The 21,959-nt window shown below is 46.9% G+C and overlaps 1 protein-coding gene and 1 long non-coding RNA gene across 2 annotated transcripts in view; both read right to left on the reverse strand.

The window, feature by feature from the left end:
* Nucleotides 1-21,959, reverse strand: part of MNAT1 (MNAT1 component of CDK activating kinase) — a 76,935-nt gene that overhangs the window by 51,062 nt on the left and 3,914 nt on the right. The gene's annotated exons all lie outside the window — the stretch shown is intronic.
* LOC119937208 lies at nucleotides 10,113-20,517 on the reverse strand. Its single transcript, XR_005453946.1, has 2 exons — nucleotides 20,310-20,517; nucleotides 10,113-10,790 (listed from the first exon to the last, which is right to left on the reverse strand). It is a non-coding gene; the product is annotated as an uncharacterized LOC119937208 (long non-coding RNA).

The raw sequence follows: 21,959 nt of genomic DNA on the forward strand, positions 1-21,959 counted from the left end.
TAATAATGATGGTATTTGTTAAGCACTTACTATGTGCCAGGCACTGTTCTAAGTGCTGGAGTTGATACAGGGTAATAATAATAATGATGGCATTTGTTAAGCACTTACTACGTGCAAAGCACTGTTCTAAGCGCTGGGGGGGGACACAAGGTGATCAGGTTGTCCCACGTGGGGCTCCTCGTCTTAATCCCCATTTTACAGATGAGGGAACTGAGGCTCCGAGATGTTAAGTGACTTGCCCAAGGTCACACAGCAGACATGTGGTGGAGTCGGAATTCAAACCCATGACCTCTGACTCCAAAGCCCGTGCTCTGTCCACTGAGCCACGCCGGGTAATCAGGTTGACCCACGTGGGACTCACAGTCTTAACCCCATTTTACAGATGAGGGAACCGAGACGCGGAGAAGTTAAGTGACCTGCCCAAAGTCACACAGCTGACAAGTAGCGGAGAGCCGGGATTAGACCCCATGACCTCTGATTCAAAAGCCCACGCTCTTTCCACTAAGGCAAGCTACTTCAAGCGTGTGGCCCTTAAAAGGTAAAAATGACCACTCACCCCCTCTGAGGCCAGCACCCCCCGACAGCCTCTTCTTGAGCCGGTTTCCTCAGGCTTCTGTTTGGGGCTGTAATCCCCTTCCCCTCGAGGAAGAAATTGTTAACACCTCAGGGAGCATATGGAAGCCATCGCCGGATCCATGCCCCGGGTGAGAAGTGTCATCAACGGCAACAGGAAAAACAGAGCTCTGAACTCAAGCCTTGATAGGTTAGGAAAACAGTTCCAGAGCCTTCCAGTTGACTGAGCACACAAGCTATTTGTTTGTTTGGCCTGACTGCTATTAAACTTTCATTTCCCACCGCTTTTCCCCACAGCTCCCCTGAAAGTGTTTCCTCTCACCAGAACCCTAATTTGGTTTCTCCCTTTTAACTTGGTCCAAAAGGACCTCCGGTTTACCCGGCATAAAACGGCAGACTATCTCAATAGCAGCACTCGGGCACCAGCGTGACTGGCTTTTCAATAATAATAAAGTGCTTGTTGATAAACTTCACAGAAAAAAAAATCAAACCAAGTAATATTAGCTGAAAATAGTAATTGCCCAGAGGGTTTCTGATGGGCGAAGGGGACACCAGATTGCTGAGGGATCCTAAAAGGCCAGTTTTCAAGTCAAAACAGAATCTGGAGAAACCATGACGGACAGTTAACTTACCTGGACATGCATAATAGGGAGCTTTGCCTGACATGTCAATAAAAACCACAATTTTGAAATTCTACTTCAACTTCTGGAAATGAAGATTTCAGAAGAAGGTGGCCAAGGGGGCTAAGAGAGCCAAGTGGTTCCCCACCCTGACCCTCCCAACAGACTCTTCCTCCTTCCCAGGTCCGCATCCAGCTGGGCAAAACTCTTAACAGGGCAGAGGGCAGCTTGAAACCAGGGTTGGGCTCACACCCTTCCTTGGCCAGGAAAAAGGCTGGCAAAGCACCGAGGCTGGCCCACTGCCTGACTCCCATTTCTATTCCCCATCCCGACTCTCAACCCTGGGCCTGAAGCCGGAGGGAGCAGCAATGCCCTGAAATGGACTTTTAGGGCAAAGTGAGAGGACTGAGATGTCCCGTCCCCTCCCACCGCCATTTCTTCCTTTTCCTTCTCCTCCCCTTCCTGGCTTCCACCTTATTTATCTAAAAAGATCATTGCTGGGTGTTAGATGATGACCCCCAGTTGCCATTCATCATGCCGTGTCTTTGGTAGGACATACAGCTGGCCATTAGCTCCCTGAAGCTAGTTCTAGCAGGGCGCAGGACAGACAGGCCGGGCTACTCGGGCCTACCCCAATTTCCAATTTCAGAGAAAGGCTTGTTGGGAACCAGCACTGTGTGCTGGTTTTAGATAACAGATCTGTAATTTGAAAAACTATTCCATTGAGGATTTGCACCCTTATTTGCCCCTCCCTCAGCCCCACGGCACTTATGTACATATCCCTAATTTATTTATATTAATATCTGTCTCCCCCTCTAAGCTGTAAGCTCACTGGGGGCAAGGAACGTTTCTACCAACTCTGTACTCTCCCAAGCACTTAATACAGTGCTCTCTACACAGTAAGCACTCAGTAAATATGACTGATTGATTGGAGAGGCCAGATTGGTGATACGTTGGAATAGCTCTTAAGAGCAAGCACAGTAGAAGCAATGTTCTGGTTTTTTTAAACATAAGTTCTGTTTTGTCTTGAACCACGGCAGATATTTAAGCTCTAGGAGGGAAAAAATGTGGCTTTTTTCCATTTTAAATTTGCATCGCACTGAAATTAGTGACCTCTCGTCTGCAGTATCTACAGGGACGTAATGAGTTTAACCACCTGTAAAACTGCACATTCAAAGGAGTGTACTTTGGTTAGCTAGAAAAATCTTATTTTTTCATACTGGGCAAAAAGTCAACAATCTCAAACTGTCACCACCACCTGCACTGAACCTAAATCTAGACAGTAAACAATTGTCAATGGAAGATAAAGCCGTGTGACTAGATCTCTGGAGCTTACGCAAAACCAGTTTACTCGAAGCTAAATGGCTTAGCCACGGCCAAAGAAACTCTTTGTTTTGACAATGAGCAAGTTGATCCCGACACGAAAGGCTAAACGAAGTGTTTGAATACTGCACTCCATGCCAACCAGATTAAGAGGGGATTTATTCAGGTTGTGCTCGTATGAAAATCGCTTCCTGGTCATTGTAATTTTCCATCCCAGGTAATCACAGGTTGGAGAAATCATCCAGCCCCACAATTATTCTCCATAAATTTGGGGCTTATTTCACCGTCTGTTGATGGCCCAAGTGAAAGCAGGGGAAACAGCAGGAGCAGAAAGGTATTAATCGAGCATCCAAGGATGCCATGCACTGCACTAAGCATTTGGGAAAGCACAACAGCACAGGACACATTCACTGCCCAAGAGAAACTTCCAGTTTAATGGGGAGACAGACATGGAAATGTTTACAAATAGAATAAGTAGAATCAGTGTCACAAAAAGACACGCACACAAAAATACTCCTGAAGCAGAAGGCACACAAGATAAAGCTGTGTACTCTGCACACCGTGAGTGCTCAATAAATACAACTGAATGAATACAACTGCAAGCAGGAGACATTAAGTCCCAAATTATTTGAAATTGCAGGAGGGGGCTGGGCTCACATGCTCATCCCAACCCACAAGGATATGATGCAGACAGAGACCCATGGAAGCAGCGTGGCCTAGTGTGGAAAGAACCCGGGCCAGGGAATCAGATGATCCAGGTTCAGACCCCAGCTCTGCCACCTGCCTGCTGTGTGGCCTTGGGCAAGTCGCTTAACCTCTCTGGGCCACAGTTCCCTCAGCTGTAAAATGGGGATTAAACTTTTTTATGGAAGTCTATGATGATGATGATGGTATTTGTTAAGTGCTTACTATGTACCAGGCACTGTACTAAGCGCCGGGGTACATGCAAACTAATCCGGTTGTACACAGACCATGTCCCGCATGGAGCTCGCAGTATTAACCCCCATTTGACAGATGAGGGACCTGAGGCACAAAGAAGTGAAATGACTTAGAGTCACACAGCAGACAAGTGGCAGAACCGGGATTAGAATTTATGTCCTTCTGACTCTCCCGACCGTGCTTTTCTACTTAAATATCTGATGTCTCTCCTACTTAGACTGTGAGCCCCACATGGGACAGGGACTCTGCCCAATCTGATTAACTCGTATCTCCCCCAGTCTGCATAAAACAGCACAACATAGAGTAAGTACTTAAAAATACAATAATAATAATAATAATAAAAAGACCTGAATTGGCCGGGGACTTAGGGAGAGGCAAGAGGGTCCACCCCGGAAGGCCCTCCTGCACCTGCCCAGCACCATTACAGCTCACGAGGGCAGCCTTGCGGGAATGCCTGAACAAAACTGGAGCTTGCCACCCTGAAACTCAAGGGAGAGGGAGTGAACATGGGCTTCTTGGGGGAGATGAAGAGTGGGGCCCAAAGCGGAGCCTTCCTGCATCCAAGGAGTCGGTGGCGAGAAGAAAGGCTCCCTCTCCGTGAACGAGGAAAGAGCCAGAGCAGGCCGAGCAGCCCCAGCGCTGCCCCATCCCAGCAGCCAGACAGCCCAAGCGGCTCCGGTGGAAGATGCTGATTCCAAGCTGCAGGGTCAGTCACCCGGCTGGCAGCAGCAGTTGAGCGGACGGACGGCACGTTGGCGTTCGGATCCGCGTGAACTTCAGGCTGCTCTCCACCAGCATCGGGCCCTCCGGTGGAAGAGCTCTCACTTGAAAGGCCCTCTGAAACACTCTAGTTGTCTCTGCTCAAAGCCCAAATGGCAGCTCTCGGCACCTCAGCAAGATTACTTAACTGCCGGTAGCCTGCCTGCATCAGTCAAGGCGGCCGGGCCCAACACAGCTCAGGTATCTTCCACCTCTACTCTCTCCTTCCACCCGCCTGCCCCGAACAGCACATTGGCCAGGTTAGCATTTCTGTTTTTCATTTCTGTTTTCTGGCCCCAAGTTGGCAGGGAACCAGCAGCTCTTACTAAATCCACTCTCCTTTCTCCTTCTCCTACACCTTTCTCTCTCTCTCTCTCTCTCTCTCTCTCACACACACACACACACACACACACACACACACACACACACACACAAAATGAGTAGCTTGCAGGGAAGAATAAACGTGGAAAAAAATCCAGGCTCTTGTTTAAACAAACAAAAACAAAGGAGTTGAGAAAATCCATTTCCTTCCCCAAGAAGGGTCTGCCCATAAAATGCTTTGTTGCTGTTGGGAGAATGTGCAGAAGCCCCAGTGCCTGGCAGAGTCACCAATGCCCTCATGGAAATCAATCGTGCACCTGGACGGGACACAAAAGGCTGACTCACCTGGGTGGGTGGCATCCATTACCCTTTGAGTCTGGCCCCGAGAGGGCACAATGTGCTTTCTGCAGGACAAGGGGTGAATGACTCTGACTTGTCCTGCTCTCCAGCTGCTCAGAGAACAGGTCTCACACACACACTGTAACCTGACCCCCCCCCGCCCACACACAATAGTCATTTTGCTTGTTTGTGTTTGAGAATTGTCTTCCTCAATCAGCTCAGGAGAAAAAAATTCAGTCAAGAATTCACAACACAGGAGAGAGACCCCAGGTTGCGCAGAACCGAAAAACCCCATTTTGACTGGGATTTGAGAACCAGGCTTGGGTTTCACTGCCAGCCTGGGCAGAACAAGCTGCAAGGGGACACCCGTCCGTCCGTCCATCCGTCAGCTCACTGGGATCCCGGAGACTTGGATGTTTTTAATACGGTGGCACCCAGTTCACCAAATTGTGGGATAATGACTACCACGGTGAATCTGCAATTGCACAAAACTCACTTTTCACAACATGACCCTGATCTGCCCGTCCCAGATCCGTTTCCTGACTGGAGTGTAAACAGTGCCTAAGTAGAGGATTTTGCATTCCCTGCAGACAGGGAGTTCCCACGGGAGTCCTCAAAATATGACCGGCTGGGAATTACTCTTACCAGGGTTATTTATGGGGGTGTCCAAAAAAGCGACGCTCGCTGTTAATGTGTGGCGAACCTGACCCTACAGATTCATTCCCCTTCATTTCACTCCTTCCTTTGCTCTCTGCCACAGTATCAGCTTTGGACCTAGCCAGGTTGGAGACAGACTTCAGAGAAGCAACATGGCATGGTGGAAAAAGTACAGGACTGGAAGGCAAAGGAACAGGGTTCTAATCCTGGCTCTGCCAACTGCTTGCTATGAGACCTTTGGCAAGTCACTTCACTTCTCTGTGCCTCAGTTCTCCTGTCCTGCCCCTACCTTACACTGTGAGCCCGAGGAGGGACAGGAACTTTGTCCAACCTAATTAACTTGTATCTACTCCACTCTTGGAACAGTGTTTGATACACAGTAAGCTCTTAAGAAATACCATAAAAAAAATTCCTATGGGATGAAGTGGGGGACATGAGGCATGGTCGACGGGAGGTGGGGATGGATCCCTGGAGCGGCCCGGGGAAGTTTCCTCGTGCCGAAACGCTGCTTTCCGTTTTAGAACCATCGAGTCGAGTCTTTCCCAAAGCTCCCTCCCGAGTCCTCATTCTCGTCTGGGGAGTCTAAAAGCAAATGGAGAATTACATCAAATTCTAATTGGACTGTTGGGAAAGAGAAAGGCAGAGGCCACTGGCTAGAAGAAAAGCATAGGACAGGGGACACCGCCATCCTCATCAGCATATGGCAGCATAACCTAGTGGATAAAGCAAGAGCCTGGGAGTCGGAACGACCTGGGTTCTAATCCCAGCTCTGCCACTTGTCTGTTGGGTGACCTAGGACAAGTCACTTCACTCCTCTGTGCCTCAGTTACCTCATCTGCAAAATGCGGATTAAATCTCTGCGGGACAGAGACCGTGTCTAACCTCATTTATTTGTATTCAGCCCAGTGCCTTGTACAGTGTCCGGCACATAGTAAGCGATTAACAAATAGCACAAGTATTATTATTATTATGTAAATTCGTGGTGGGCAGCAAATGTGTCTACCAACACTGTTCTGTTGTACTCTAAGTGCTCAGTACAGTGCTCTACATACAGTAAGTGCTCAATACATACAATGGACTGATTGATCACCTGTGGGACTTCAGGCCAGCCACCGAACCCACACAGACCTTGATTTCCCACCATGTAAATTGTGTGAAAGAATAACCATTCTGTAATATTCCACTCTTCCTCCTACCAAAGCCTAGAATCCCGTTGTCCCTCTTCTGTTGAACATCTGAATGTTTGCCAATAATGATAATAACGGACTTTGTAAACTGATGTGCTAAACTCTGCCCATCTGCCAAGCTAGCTCTCTTCCTCCCTTCAAGGCCCTGCTGAGAGCTCAGCTCCTCCAGGAGGCCTTCCCAGACTGAGCCCCTTCCTCTCCCCCTCGTCCCCCTCTCCATCCCCCCATATTACCTCCTTCCCTTCCCCACAGCACCTGTATATATGTATATATGTTTGTACATATTTATTACTCTATTTATTTATTTATTTTATTTGTACATATCTATTCTATTTATTTTATTTTGTTAGTATGTTCTCTGTCTCCCCCTTTTAGACTGTGAGCCCACTGTTGGGTAGGGACTGTCTCTATATGTTGCCAATTTGTACTTCCCAAGCGCTTAGTACAGTGCTCTGCACATAGTAAGCACTCAATAAATACGATTGATGATGATGATGATGGGATAGATCTGTGCTAATCACATGGGGCTCAGGGTCTAAGAGGGAGGGAGGTCAGGTACTGAGTCCCCACTTCTCAGTTGAGCAGGCTGAGAAGGGAGAAGTTAAGGAACTTGCCTGAGGTCACTCAGCAGATAAGTGGCAGAGCTGGGACTAGAATCCCGGTCACCTGGCTGTCAGTCCTCTATGCTCTTTCCACTAGACCACGCTGCTACCCAATAATTTTAAATCTATGTAAAAATACAAAATCTACGTAAAAAACTACTCATGGATGCCAACACTTAAAGTGTCTCTCTCATTCTGGTCATCATTAAACAATTGACAATGTACTAAATGCTGGGGAAGACATAGAATAGCCAGATTGGTCACAGTCCCTGTCCGTCACAGGGCTCACCATCTGAGAGAAAGGAAGACCAGGTATTCTTTTATCCCTGTTTTACAGATGAGTAAACTGTGGTTCAGAAAGTTTAAGTGACTTGACCCAGGTCACTTAACAGTGGGTCAGCAGCAGAGCTGGGCCTTGAACCCGGGGCTCCATAGTCCCGGGCCCAGTTGCATCTCCTGGTCAGCTACAATGACCGTTTCTGACAACGCACCATCCTGAGGAGGAAACATCAGCCAGTGGGCCACACCTGCCCCAGGACACCTCTTCCGCCACCTTGGCAGCAGTGAAACGGGGAAATTTTAACATCTTACAACTCCATACTTCCACCGGGAACGAGTTCTGAAACCACAAAGAGTTCCACACGACTCCTCTGGTCAAGGTCTATGGGAAATCTGTGAGGCGGTCACTTGAGACTCCCAGCATATGACATCAAAAAATCAGGCTCTCTCCGGTGATCAAGCATGTGGGCCTCAGGTCTGCCACAATCCCAAACCAATACTGAAAAGAAAGAGGATGACGCTACCTAAACTGGGACTATTTTACCATTCATCTTCAATAGTAAACAACTTTTTTTCCAGTCTCCATGGATTTGTGGTTTTAAAAATGTGGCCAGGAAACCTGGGCCTTCCTTATTAATCGATAGTACTGTCTTTGAAAAGCAAATGAAAATGTATATTTCAGCATATGCCTGTCAGGTTTCAAGCTGCTATTTGGAGCTGAGAAACACGAAGACAGAGCGCTCATCTCCAAAGTCTCCTGCACCAACCGCGCTCGTGCTTCCCTCCTCCCCATCCTCCCCTTTCCTGCAGAAAAACAATCCTTGTTGGCAAAGATTCAATCATTTATTCTTTTTCCTGGGAAGAAAAAGTCACCTAGAGAGAGAGAAACTGGTGGTGGCGGGCAAAGTTCACCCTGACAATTTCATCTGAAATTCACCCAGTTGAGTGTTCCACTCAGAAACCAAATGGAAAAGCCAAATGCCCCTCCACCCTCCCCACCCCACAGAAAATAAACCTAAAACCAACGGAGGAGAGTCCTCTGGAGAAGGTTCTTCAAGGGTTCATCTTGTAACCGTTTCTCCAGAGGAAAATGGAAAATTTGGGACCTTCGGATGGCAACCGAACCTGGGAATGAGTGCTATGAGTAAATCCAGTGGGATTCCCTGACCGTAGAAAGAAAACAAAGAGACTGCGCACGACAGAGTTATTAGCCACTGCCCGACTTCTGGAGGTCATTTCCAAAGAAGCCAGCATAGCCAGGAATAGTCAACTTAACCACCCCTTTCTCCTCCGCAAGATCAGATCCAAGGAAGCCTTTCCACTCGCCTCTTCATTTAACTCCTGGAAACAGAAGTGCATTACTAACCTCAGTCCTGGGGACGCTAAAGTACAGAGGTGACAGGGGTACAGAATCAAGAGCCAGGATTCTGGTCCTTTCCGGAAATATCAACATCACCATTGCTATCACAATAATCATCATCATCAATCGTATTTATCATCAATCGTATTTATTGAGCGCTTACTATGTGCAGGGCACTGTACTAAGCGCTTGGGAAGTACAAATTGGCAACATATAGAGACAGTCCCTACCCAACAGTGGGCTTACAGTCTAAAAGAAATTAATAATCATCATCGCCTTCATGATATTTGTTAAGCACTCACAATGTGCTAAGCACTGGGGTACACAAAATACAACCAGGTCGAGCCCCTGTCCCTCACCAGGCTCACAGTCTAAATAGGATAATAAAAACTGGTATCTGTTAAGCACTTGCTGTGTGTCAGGCACTGTTCTACACGCTGGAGTAGATACAAAATCATCGGGTTGGTCACAGTCCCTGCCCCACACAGGGCTCACACTCTTAATCTCCATTTTACAGATGAGGGAACTGCGGCACAGAGAAGTGAAGTGACTTGCCCATGGTTACACAGCAGACAAGTGGCAGGGCTGGAATTAGAACAAATCTCCTTCTGTCACTCAGGCCCGTGCTCTATCCACTAGCTGAAAAAAATGAAGCACGGATAAATGAAGTGACTTGGTCACACAGCAGGCAAGTGGCAGAGCCACGATTGGAACCCGTGTGCTCTGATTCCCAGCCCCAGGCTCTTTCCCACTAGGGTTTCACCAAGAATGGACATCACAGAGCACAGATTGATGGGTAAAAAAGGTCAAGTCTTTGCATTGGGCGTAATCTTGAATGGATCCCGCGGGAACCTCAATTAGAAACAGGCTCTTCTCTGTAAGCTGGAGGAAGCGGGAAGTAGGTGAGGCAAAGCCTTAAACCTTACACAGGGGCCAAAATCTGGCTACACCTTCGATGGCTCTAAGCCCTCAGTGTCATCGGTGGCTTCCCTGTCCTTGGTACTCTGCATTCAAGAGTCCAGGAATGGACTTTTTCTGCAATTTACCTCCAAACAAGAGATTAAAAATTAACGGTCATCAGCCAGTTATTATTATGAGACACATTCAGGAGCTCACAATCGAAACAAGGAGGAAAGGAACACAACCACATCTGTGATGAGCAACACGCATGCTACACTTTTCAATCAAACCGGTAAGCGATGGAGATGTTTAAACATGGTGACATTTCACAACCCTCATTTCTTTTTGAAGAGTCAGAATTACAGAGCGTATTACCCTCAAGCAAATGAAACTCAGCTCTATTTTCACATTTGGGCCCGGATCACAAAGAACCATGAGATTTGTTAATGGGGAAAACCTCTACTGGAGGGATGATTGTTTCTTCTGACTGGCAATCCTTGTGCTTCCGGGAAATTAGGAGGTTGAACACGCCTACACCTGTTCCACAAACATAAATCATACACCAGGAGAGGTAGGATGTACCATGAAAAACATCTTGCTATTTTGTTTCCAATACTTCAAATAAAGGAAAAAATTCCTCAATAAAACATAGTTCTTTTGAAGATAAACAAGTCAGCTCATGCATCTTTTTGCCTCATGAGGAAGTCAAACCCGCTGAAGAACGTGTTTGGGAGCTTATCTAACAGAGAAAAGAAGACAAATATTGACTTGTTTCGAGGCATGTTGGCTCCAGAAAGAGTTGTGCACCACCATGTTACGTCTGAGATAAATTCTACTGGACGCTGGTGTCGGTTTGGTCATCTGAATTCTTATGGGATCAGTGACTTGGGAATAAATCAAAGCTGGTGCCAGAAGCGGCTGGTCCTGTTACCTGAAATGAGAACAGCGGCTCATGAAATATGCATCAGCTTCTCCGAGAATGCCGAGGCTCTGCGCCACACTGATGGAAGGAAGGCTCATGAATTTTCAATGATGCCACTCTACCAACACAACTTGCTTTCTTTTTCAGAAATTGGAGGGGGGGCGGGGCATGGGAGGGGGAGAGGGCGGATGCCGCCATCTGGTCCCTCAAAGTCCGCCTTGCTCTTCCTCCCACCTGCAAAGGGAGTGTCTGAGTTTCACAGAATCGAAATGCACAACAGGGAGGGTGGAGGCAGAGTGGATGGTTGGATCGATCGATCGAGGAAGCCATTCTGACCCTGTCATGCTAGTCTCTCATAAAGACCGCGTAATCCAAGCCCTCGAGCATGGAAGACTGGTGGTGGGAGCTGGTTCCCTGAGGAAACCCCACACCCCATCTGGGGGGGTGTTTGAATTTATCAGCCGGACCTAGCCCTGATCCATAAAAGCCTGGCTTTGCAGTCGGGGGTGGTGGGACAATGTTCCGTTTACCACTGGACACAAGGGAGAAGCTGTACCAGGAGGAAGCTTCCAGAGGGCTAATGAATCAATCAATCAATCAATCAATCAACCAACAGTATACACTGAGCATTTACTGGGTTCAGAGCATTGCTCTAAGCCCTGGAGAAAAAAACAAAACAATAAAGTTGATAGACATGATTCCAGCCCTCAAGGAGCTTACAGTCCAGCAGGGGAGATAGACATTAAAATAAATTACAGATAGGGGAAGCAACAGAGTAGAAGGCTATAGACCAAAATGCTGGGGTGGCGGAGGCAGGGGGGCAGGATTGTGTGAGTCACAAAGTACTCGAGAGCCACAGAATGAGGAGCAGATCCCCTAGGGGAGCATCTAGGCCCGAGGAAGGGCTGCGAGAAATCGGCACCAGGGATGGGTTGTGAGCAGAAACTTCCAGATAGCATCTGATCAGGGTGAGGTGAGCCCCCAGTCCTGCCCTTCCACCAGCCTTAAAGGTGAACAACTCGGTTTGCTACTCAGTCCACCACTGAGTTCACAGCCACTTGGAGGGGAGAGGCGGAGGAAACGCAGAGTGCACTAAACCCCTTCTGATCACCATAAACACCTCCTTCTAGAAGATCCAACGGGCCCAGACCACTCCTGTATGGAGGGAGATCAGAATCCCCTTCCTCTTTATATCCGACAGGCAATCACTCTCCCCACCTTCAATGCCTTATTAAAAGCACATCTCCTCCAAGAGGCCTTCCCCGACTAAGCCCTCATTTCCTCTTCTCCCACCCCCTTCTGTGTCGCCCTTGCATTTGGATTTGCACCCTTTATTCCCCCTCCCTCAGCCTCAAAGCATTTATGTTCACATCCTTAATTCATTTAGTTATACTAATGTCTGTCTCCCCCTCTAGACTGTAAGCTTTCTGTAGGCAATAAACGTGTCTCGTTGTGGGCAGGGAATCTGTCTTGTTATATTGTACTCTCCCAAACGCTTAGTACAGTGCTTTGTACACAGTAAGCACTCAATAAATAAGACTGAATGAATGAATTGTACTCTCCCAAGCACTTAGCACAGTGCACTGCACACAGTAAGTGCTCAATAAATAGGACTGATTGATTGACCCATTCCAACTTGGGCGTGGGACTGGGACTGTGTTCAGCCTGATTATCTTCCATCTCCCCGGCACTTAGTAAAGTACCTGGCAACAAGTGCCATTAAAAATAAAAGCCACACTAAATGCAATGCACTGCAGTCATAGCAGCAGTAATAGTAGAAGTGATAGTATTTATTGAGCATTCCCTGGCTGGGGCACTGCACTCAATCAGAAGCATTGCTGTGATTAGGACAACAAAGCCCCTTGGCCAGATTTTACTAGAAGTGAGAAGTCATAATGCTTCTACAAATAAAGTTTAAATAGATCAGGAATGCATCTCAAGTGGCCCTTTTAGCTGAAGTGCCTAGCAAGGTATATGCCCAGGCATAGTTTGGTTCTTCCCAGACCTTTCTCTGTAGCATAAAAATGTGTCCTTCACCAAAAACAAACAGGAGCGATTCACCTCCCTCCCCATCCCCAAGCACTTATGCATGTAACTTTATATTCTATTGTTTCCTCCTAAGTGAATTCTCCTAATCATCATCATCATCAATCGTATTTATTGAGCGCTTACTGTGTGCAGAGCACCCTACTAAGCACTTGGGAAGTACAAGTTGGCAACATATAGAGACAGTCCCTACCCAACAGTGGGCTCACAGTCTAAATGTATTTTAGTCACTGTAAAGTAAGCTCCTTGAGGACAGAGATCACTTCTACTAACGCTACTGCAATCCCACAGTGCTCAGTACAGGGCTCTGCACACAGTAAGCACTCAGTAAATAACGGAATTTGGGGTTGGTGGGGGGGAAGAGGAAGAGACTATCATTCTTCAATTCAGGCCTGCCTTCTAGGTTTAAAAACCAAAACTATTTTTTGGCTTGAAATCATTTGAAATTGAAATCATTTACCCCTGAAAAGAACTCAGAGCTACAGGGAGACACAATAATAATGATGGTATTTGTTAAGCGCTTACAATGTGCCAAGCACTGTTCTAAGCACAGGGACAGAAACAAGGTGATCAGGTTGTCCCACGTGGGGCTCACAGTCTTATTCCCCATTTTAGAAGAATGCGACAGAGAAACTCTTCCTGGTGAGCTTGGTAAATATGCAAAAAAGGACATCCAAAAACTACTCTTCAAATATTTTGCTCAGTCAAAGACAGGTTGGAAAGTATTCCTTAAAAGGCATCCATTAGGCTGAAGAGCTGCAACTTAAGCAAACCTGAGGTGGACCACGGACCTCGTTAGCCCAAGTTGGGCATTAGCCAGCCTCAAAGTTCCCACGGAGGGAGGCAGCTCACATTCACCGGAGAAGAGCTTTGTGTGGGACTGAGCCGGTTCCCTGGCCACCAGAGTTTTTCACTAGTCAGTGACAGGATACAAACTCTAACACATCATTAAGACTTACTGCCCCAAGCTTTTAAAAATCATATTGTGATCCGTTCAGTCAAGGCCCCACTTTTCAGCCCCAATTTAAGCCTGTGCTCTTGCAGTGGCTTTTTTGGTTTTTCTCCAACGGTATTTGTTAAGTGCTTTATTGTGTGCCAGGCACTGTTGTAAGTACTGGGGTAGACTGTGAGCCCACTGTTGGGTAGCGACTGTCTCTATATGTTGCCAACTTGTACTTCCCAAGCGCTTAGTACAGTGCTCTGCACACAGTAAGCGCTCAATAAATACGACTGATGATGATGATATGAGCTAATCAGGTTGGACACAGTCCATGTCCCATAAGGGGCCCACAATCTAAATCTCCATTTTACAGATGAGGTAACTGAGGCACAGAGAAGCAAAGTGACCTGTCCAAGCTCACACAGCAGACAAGTGGCAGAGTCGGGATTAGAACCCAGATCCTTCTGACTCCTAGGCTCGTGCTCTATGCGCTAAGCCACATTACTTCAATTTCTAATTTTCAGGTTCTAATTTTCCTTATGAACAGTTTCAGAATCCCCTCTACCACATGTGTGCATACCCCCCCCACACACATACAGTTCATTAGTCACTAATGCTGTGAAATAACAAAAAATACCACTGAATTTCAAGGGAAGAAACGGGTCAGCTCTCCTAGAGGCAAAATGGGAACCCTCTCCTAAGTACTCTTTGGGCCTGCTACTGGGGGGACATGTGGCATGGCTTATTACTACTATTAACTGCAAATTGTTTAACCTGATCCCCTTTGGAGTAAAAACAACATCCTTTTAATGCCCTTTTAGATGGATGAATTTCCTTTTCCTTTCATGTAAGGAGTCAAACATGCATGCTTCACCTGTCTTCTATTCATGGCAAGTAATAAAATCCAACCAGACCAAGTACAAGAAAATTTGCAGCCCCAAGTGAAACTGGGGGGAATTAAAATCCATCAGCAAAGACGGTGAATGTCGCCAAAGGCCGATTTTAAAATGACCCGTTTGGGCCAATTCGGGCACCCCAGAACCATTTGTAATTCTGAAAGGCAAAGGCATCAGTTTTTCCTGGGGACTTCCAAACCCCATGAAACTTTTTCTGGGGACTGTATTGTTCATTCATTGATTCAATCATATTTATTTACTGAGCGCTTGCAGTGTGTAGAGCACTGTACTAAGCGCTTGGGAATAGGATAGTATATAGTATATTACAGTATAGTATAGTACAGTATAGAGCAGCAGTGTGGTTCAGTGGCAAGAGCCCGGGATTTGGAATCAGAGGTCAGGGGTTCAAATCCCAACTCCACCGCTTGTCAGCTGTGTGACCTTGGGCAAGTCACTACACGTCTCTGGGCCTCAGTTCCATCTGTAAAATGGGGATGAAGACTGTGAGCCCCACGGGGGGCAACCTGATCACCTTGTAACCCCCCAGCGCTTAGAAGAGTGCTTTGCACATAGTAAGCGCTTAATAAATGCCATCTTTATTATTTTTTTTTTCATTTCTGAATGACAGAAATGCAGACCGGATCTTGTGCTCATAGTCAGAGCCAGGGGACACCGATAACCTCCAACATTCGCTCCTTCGTTCGTGAGCATCAGACGCTACTTCCGACCGCAGCCCGATCCCTCCCCCGAAAGAGAGTCTCACAGTGGCCGGGGGCACATCGGGGCTGAGCGAACCGTGCGCATGGGGCAAGGAGAAAGGGCCACGGCAGGACCCCCGGCCCGCTGGGCAGAAGTTGGGAAACCGAAAGAAAGCAGCAGAGATGATGTCCGGACGCAGTAAAATAAGATAGCTTGTAAGCTCGCTGTGTTGTCAGCTGTTCTAGGGTGAGGATTGTGTCTACCAACTCTACTGTACTCTCCCAAGCACTTAGTACAGTTTTCTGCATGGAATAATCACTCAATGAATATTATTGATTGAATGATCAAGCCACAGATGGTCTGCTTTCCAGCTGAAAGGAGTTAATTGCCACAAGGAGAGGCTCTCTGAGGGGTTGGGAGGCAAAAACAGTGCTTTGCACATAGTAAGCGCTTAATAAATGCCATTAAAAAAAAAGGCAATTAGCTCTCTTCCTCCCTTCAAAGCCCTACTGAGAGCTCATCTCCTCCAGGAGGCCTTCCCAGACTGAGCCCCCTTCTTCCTCCCCCTCCATCTTCCCCTCTTACCTCCTTCCCCTCCCCACAGTACCTGTATATATGTATATATGTTTGTATGTATTTATTACTCCATTTATTCATTTTATTTGTACATATTTATTCTACTTATTTTGTTAATATATTTTGTTTTGTTGTCTGTCTCCCCCTTTTAGACTGTGTGCCCACTGTTGGGTAGGGACGGTCTCTATATGTTGCCAACTTGTACTGCACAAGCGCTTAGTGCAGTGCTCTGCACACAGTAAGCGCTCAATAAATACGATTGAATGAATGAATAGCAAAAAGGCACTGAAAACATCAAACATGCCTGGGAGTCAGTGGACCCGAGTTCTAATCCTGACTCCACCACTTTTCTGCTGAGTGACTTTGGGCAAGTCACTTCACTTCTCCATGCCTCATTTACCTCATCTGTAAAATGGGGATTAAGACTGTGAGTCCCATGTGGAACATGAACTGTGTCCACTATGATTTCGTTTGTATCTACTCCAGAGCTTACTGCAATGCCTGGCACACACTAAGCGCTTAACGAGCACCATACAAAATGCACACTTACTCAAGAAAGAGTCAGCAACCAGAAGGTAATCATAAGTTATGACCTGAAATCCCCCAAGATAGAAACAGAGACAAATCAATGAGAACTGCCCAGAACCCCAATCCCCAGAATCCCGACTCCACCAATTGTCAGCTGTGTGACTTTGGGCAAGTCACTTAACTTCTCTGGGCCTCAGTTCCCTCATCTGTACAATGGGGATGAAGACTGTGAGCCCCCTGTGGGACAACCTGATCGCCTTGTAACCTTCTCAGCGCTTAGAACAGTGCTTTGCACACAGTAAGCGCTTAATAAATGCCATTAAAAAAAACAAAAGAAAACTCACTCCCCTCCCCAGCCCCCCGGTCAAGTATCTGACTGAGCCCCCTCCTTCCTCTCCCCCTCCCCATCGCCTTACCTCCTTCCCCTCCCCACATCACCTGTATATATATTTGTACATATTTATTTCTCTATTTATTTTACTTGTACATATTTACTATTCTATTTATTTTATTTTGTTAACATGCTTTGTTTCGTTGTCTGTCTCCCCCTTCTAGACTGTGAGCCCGCTGTTTTACTTGTACATATTTACTATTCTATTTACTTCATTTTGTTAACATGTTTTGTTTTGTTGTCTGTCTCCCCCTTCTAGACTGTGAGCCTGCTGTTGGGTAGGGGCCGTCTCTATATGTTGCCAACTCGTACTTCCCAAGCACTTAGTACAGTGCTCTGTACACAGTAAGCGCTCAATAAATACGACTGAATGAGTGAATGAATGAATGAATCTGTAGGTTAACAGACTATCTAGATTAAGTATATAGGACCTTCTGGACCTTAACAATGAAGTTAAAAGCTGTACAAACATTAGCAATTCCAGAAAACAGAACTGAATTCAGTCTCCAGTCCATAATCCATCTGCTGCACAGATTCTTTTTCTAAAGAAAACAGTCCACATCAGCCCGCTCTTCAAAACCTTAAAGTAGTTGCCCACCCATCTCCACATCAAACGGAAAATCCTCACCATCGGCTTTAGAGCACTCGATGGGTTCCCCCTTTCCTGCCTCACCTCGCCGATCTCTTACTACTACTAATAATAATAATAATGGCATTTATTAAGCGCTTATTATGTGCAAAGCACTGTTCTAAGCGCTGGACCACCTCCGACACACCTCACTCCTCTAATACCACCCTTCTCACTGTACCTCCATCTCATCTTTCTTGCCATAGACCCCTCGCCCGCAACCTCCCTCTGGCTGGGAATTCACTCCCCCTTCCTAACCAACATACCACCTCTCTTTCCCATTTTCAAAGCCCTCCTCCAAAAGGCCTTTCCTGACTAAGCCCTCCCGTCTGCTTCCCCTGTGCATTTGGGTCTGTTCCCCTTAAGCACTTCGATATCCAGCCCTTCTGCAGCACTACAGCACTTATGTACCTGTCCATCTGCAATTTCTTTAAATGTCTGTTTTCCACCCTAGTCTCCTAGTGGGCAGGGATTGGCTATCCTTACTCTTTTGTATTGGGCTCTCCCAGCTGCTCAGTACAGTGCTCTACCTTGCTTTTTTCAAGGGCAGATGAATTTGCCCCAGTTCCCCCCACCCACCCTAATGGAGTTCAGCTGGGTTCCACCTCCCCCATCCTCAAGACTGTGGGGGTTGGGGGGAGCTTAAGCACCTGTATATATGTTTGTGCATATTTATTACTCTATTTATTTTAGTTGTACATATCTATTCTATTTATTTTATTTTGTTAGTATGTTTGGTTTTGTTCTCTGTCTCCCCCTTTTAGACTGTGAGCCCACTGTGGGGTAGGGACTGCCTCTATATGTTGCCAACTTGTACTTCCCAAGCACTTAGTACAGTGCTCTGCACACAGTAAGCGCTCAATAAATAAGCGCTCGCTTAGCATGTGAGAGGTAGCGGGATCGACGCCCGCATTCTCCACATTTAGCCGTTTTCCAGCGCTTAGAACAGTGCTCTGCACATAGTAAGCGCTTAACAAATGCCATCATTATTATTATTATTATTGATTGATTAAGGCCTTCTTCCTCCAGGAACTGAGTCCAGCTCCTAGGTTTTACAGGATTACCTTAGATTGTTGACTTCCTCATTCATTTATCGTAGTTTTGTTTCCCGAAGTTATTGTTCTCTCGGCTCATTCCCTCACCAGCAATACATTTCAATTATCTGTTTACCTGCTATTTATCCTGGCCTTCACAGGCGTCAGTTAATAAGCATCATTAACAATTAATAGCGAGCCCTCATTTCCCCTACTCCCTCTTCCTTCTGTGTCCCCCTTAGCCCCACACCACTGATGTTAGTATGTTTGGTTTTGTTCTCTGTCTTCCCCTTTTAGACTGTGAGCCCACTGTGGGGTAGGGACTGTCTCTATATGTTGCCAACTTGTACTTCCCAAGCGCTTAGTACATTGCTCTGCACACAGTAAGCGCTCAATAAATACGATTGATTGATTGATTGATGTGGTGAAGCGGCAGAACGCCCGTCTGGGAGCCAGAGGACCCGGGTTCAAGTCCGAGCTGTGCTGTTATCCTTCCATGTGACCGTGGATGAGTCATTTAACTTCTCTGTACCTCAGTTTCCCCATCTGTAAAACGGGGATCATAATACCTGCCTTGTCTTCCTACCTCACAGGGTTGTTACGAGGGTTGAAACGAACTAATTAATGTGAGAGCACTTTGATAATAAAAGCGCTATAGTAAACCAAGTTTTTTTTTAGAGAAGCAGCATAGTGGATAGTGGATAGAGCATAGACTGTGAGCCCACTGTTGGGTAGGGACTGTCTCTATATGTTGCCAACTTGTACTTCCCAAGCGCTTAGTACAGTGCTCTGCACACAGTAAGCGCTCAATAAATATGATTGATAGGCCTGGAAGTCAGGAGGTGATAGGTTCTACTCCCGGCTCCACCACTTGTCTGCTGTGTGACCTTGGGCATGTCACTTCTCTGTGCCTCAGTTACCTCATCTGTAAAATGGGGAGCCCCATGTGGAATGGGGACTGTGTCCAACCCGATTACCTTGTATCTACCCCAGCAGTGCTTAGCACATAGTAAGCGCATAACAGTTACCACAATTATTATTAGAGGTGGCCTTCTACGTCTTCAGGCCTCCCCTAAACTCCACAGAAGCCCGGTCAGCCTTACTTATTTTCTACTCATTCATTCATTCATTCAATCATATTTATTGAGCGCTTACTGTGTGCAGAGCACTGTACTAAGCACTTGCGAAGTACAAGCTGGCAACATCTAGAGACGGTCCCTACCCGACAGCGGGCTCACAGTCTAGAAGGGGGAGACAGACAACAAAACAAAACATAGTAACAAAATAAAATAAATAGAATAAATATATACAAATAAAATAGAGTAATAAATACGTACAAACATATATACAGGTGCTGTGGGGAGGGGAAGGAGGTAAGGCAGGGGGGATTGGGAGGGGGAGAGGAAGGACGGGGCATTAAACCTGACTCCAGCTGGGCACTGAAACATGAAGGAACCCCTCGACTGTCCCCGCTGACTCAAGCCCAAGTTAAAAATCAATAATATGTGAGGGGATTGGGAAGGTTAATTCCTACTGTAGTTAGTTGTGCATCTTAACCAGCTGTTGGGGGGAGGGGAGGGGAATGGAGGGAGAGAAGGGGGGAGAAGGCCTGGGATGCGCTACCCATACCTTCAGGGCTTAAAAAGGTCTCTACTCCTGAATGAATAACACATTGTTGGAATTCAAGTGTTTACTTTAAAATATATCATTTAAATAAGTTATGTCAGAGTGAAGGGCCTCAGTGAAGGTAAATTATTAAACTAAATTTAGGGCCCTCTGGCTTGGCCTACCTAAAAGAGAGGCTATAAGGCATCTGATGGACTAACTTCATTGAACGAAATCAGTCTCCCACTGGCCTGGCCAGAACTCCGGGTGAGAAAGACTGGCCATCACTGGGGGAATCCTCGCTCCTCAGGCCCCTCTGTGCCATTCTTTGCTATTCTCACTCCCCAAGCAGGCAGGATATGGCTTCCTCCCAGCCAGCTCTCTCCTTGCTCAGAGTCTCCATGAGCAAAAATACTGTCGGGAAAAAATAATGGGCCTGTTTTGGGGAGCAAAGACATCCTTCCACCACCTCACCCATCACCTTCCCACCCCTTCCCTTTTACCCCTTCTCTTCAGTCATTTCCCCACCCTCTCGCCCTGCTCCGGTGACCACCCACCTCCCTCCCCACCACGGGCCGGCTCAGCCCCCCACACCCACTCCATCCATCCCCACTCACCTCCATTGCCTGTTCCCAGCCCAGCCCGCAAACACCTACTCAACCACCACCTTCCTCCCCCTCTGGCCAGGCCCACCCTTCATTCATTCAAGCATATTCATTCAAACATGTGAGCCCCACGTGGGACAACTTGATCACACTGTACCCCCCCCAGCGCTTAGAACAGTGCTTTGCACATAGTAAGCGCTTAACAAATGCCATTATTATTATTATTATTATACAGCACTAACTGTGTGCAAAGCACTGTACTAAGCGCCTGGGAGAGTACACTATAGCGACACACTCCTGCCCACAATGAGCTCTCAGTCTAGAGGGGGAGACAGACATTAATATAAATAGATAGATAAGTTACAGATATATACACATGTGCTGTGGAGACAGAAGGGATATGAATGGGAAGGAGCAAGTAAGAGCGGCGCAGAAGGGAGTGGGAGAAGGGGAGAGGAGGGCTTAGCTAGGGAAGGCTTCTTGGAGGAGTTGTGCCTTGGTGCTTTGAAATGGGGGAAGAGCAATTATCTGACCCCTGAATGGGGTCTGTGAGAGAAGGCAAGGCCCTGGGGCTGACGATAACCAGCCCCTGACCCCCACATCATCATCATCATCAATCGTATTTATTGAGCGCTTACTATGTGCAGAGCACTGTACTAAGCGCTTGGGAAGTACAAATTGGCAACATATAGAGACAGTCCCTACCCAACAGTGGGCTCACAGTCTAAAAGAGTGGGCTCACAGTCTAAAATGTCTACAGTCTTTCTAGACTGTGAGCCCACTGTTGGGTAGGGACCGTCTCTATACGTTGCCAACTTGTACTTCCCAAGCGCTTAGTACAGTGCTCTGCACACAGTAAGCGCTCAATAAATACAATTGAATGAATGAATGAATCTACCCTACTCCCCCCAAATCTACCCATCGCTTCCTCACCGCTATCCCCTCAGCTCCACACCTACCCTTCGTCCCCATCTCCTCACCCCCAAACTATGCGGAAAAGCATTCATTCCATCGGACTCTTTCAATCGTATTTCCTGAGGGCTTACTATGTGCAGAGCACTGTACTAAGTGCTTGGGAAAGTTCAATACAGTAATAAAGACAGAGATAATTCCTGCCCTCACGAACTCACAGTCTGGCAGGGTGGGGGGAGACATGGCATGCCAAAACCCAGGATCAAACCAGAGACTTTTAGAGCGCTTAGAACAGTGCCTGGCACATAGTAAGCGCTT

This window comes from Tachyglossus aculeatus, chromosome 14 (assembly GCF_015852505.1).
Source record: "Tachyglossus aculeatus isolate mTacAcu1 chromosome 14, mTacAcu1.pri, whole genome shotgun sequence".
Taxonomy (NCBI): Eukaryota; Metazoa; Chordata; class Mammalia; order Monotremata; family Tachyglossidae; genus Tachyglossus; species Tachyglossus aculeatus.